General features: G+C 33.8%; 1 protein-coding gene across 1 annotated transcript in view; it reads left to right on the forward strand.

The window, feature by feature from the left end:
- Positions 1-1,578, forward strand: part of LOC107102796 (mitochondrial sodium/hydrogen exchanger 9B2-like) — a 22,721-nt gene that overhangs the window by 1,964 nt on the left and 19,179 nt on the right. The window lies entirely within an intron of this gene.

Here is a 1,578-nt window from a genome sequence, read left to right on the forward strand (position 1 = left end):
AACAGGCCTGTTTGCAGCAGGCTGCAGGAAATGATCTGTCACATTGATTTAAACCTCATGTCTCTATTTTACCCTAAAATAAGTGGATTTTATTCTCACACTGAGGAGGTAAGTGAGAGACTTTAATAGAACCAGACAATTAACATTTAAAATAAGAAAAAAACTATTGCATTGTTTTTATCGGGTGGATATTATCTAATTATCTTATTTTTAGTGTAAAAACACTCATTCAATTGGCAGATTATCTTATTTATCTGCTCAGATTAACAGTAAATAAACTTAATTTAGTAAATGTTTACTTATTTCTAGATTGTTTTTGGTGATGTTTTCATTTCACAATAAATCCCACTACACAGCAACAATATTGAAATCTAAATAAAAGTCAATTTTATCTTAAAAAAACTTGCATTTGTTCTTGAATTGAGGATGGAAGTGAGACACTTTGCAAATGAAACCAGACAGCTTACATTTAAAATAAGAAAAAAAAACAATTGCGATGTGTTATAAGTACATATTATCTAAATATCTTATTTTAGGAGTAGAAATTTTCATTCAATTGGTAAATCATCTTATTTACCTGCTAAAATTAAGGGTAAATACACTTAATTTAAGACATTTTTACTCATTTTTAGATCTTTTTTGAAGTGTAGAGTCCCAGTTTGCTTGGAAATCCTCCTGTTAACGGGAGTTTGCCAACCCACTGTCGCTGCATGCATGCTTGGTGTGAGGGATTAATGAAGAGTCAATGATAAAATGCAGGATGATCCAGGAGGAGCATGTCTTACAGTCAATCACTGGATGCAAACAGCTGGTTTTTCTAACCAATCTGACCGAATCGTCTCTGTAAAGATGGAGACGACGTTTCCTCAGGAAGCATCCAGACCAGCCTGCAGGGTTAGGATTCATCCAGCAGGTGGCGCCTGCGTCTCATCTCACTGACTGACTGAAACATGAGGAGAGGTGATCTATACTCTGCAAAAAGGATCTGGAAATAAGTAAAAATATCTTAAATTACGTATATTTAGCGTTGATCTGAGCAGGTCAATAAAATGTCTGCAAACAGAACTCTTAAAATAAGATAATTAGATAATATGCATTTAAAATAAGAAAATGCAATTGTTTATTCTTAATTTAAAGGTCTTTTTTTTTTATCTTGTTCCATTTGCAAAGTGCCTCATTTACCTTCTCATTTCAAGCAAAAATGACTTCTTTAGGTTTCCATTTATTGCAGCTCAGTCGCTGCATGTTGGGACCAAATACAGAGCTGGAGAAAAATAAAATTAAGTTGAAGTTTAATAAGAAGCAGCTTGGATCTATGGATAAAGATGGTGGATAATGAAACCACCATGACGTCATAACGTCAGAAAGTCCTTTTTAGCTTCACCTGAAGGAACTATTAACTGAACGGATCAGTTCAGGTGGATTAGTTCATCTCTCTGACATCAAAACGAGCCAAAAACTACAAATAAACCCACAAAGGTTCAGTTCTTTCCCCATTTCTCTATTATTAGACGTAACTTTTTAGGGATCTATATTTTACTATATCTTTTCTGACTTCTACTCATTACATTTTCACAC

The sequence above is a fragment of the Cyprinodon variegatus genome, unplaced genomic scaffold, assembly GCF_000732505.1.
Source record: "Cyprinodon variegatus isolate N-32 unplaced genomic scaffold, C_variegatus-1.0 Scaffold1321, whole genome shotgun sequence".
Lineage (NCBI taxonomy): Eukaryota > Metazoa > Chordata > Actinopteri > Cyprinodontiformes > Cyprinodontidae > Cyprinodon > Cyprinodon variegatus.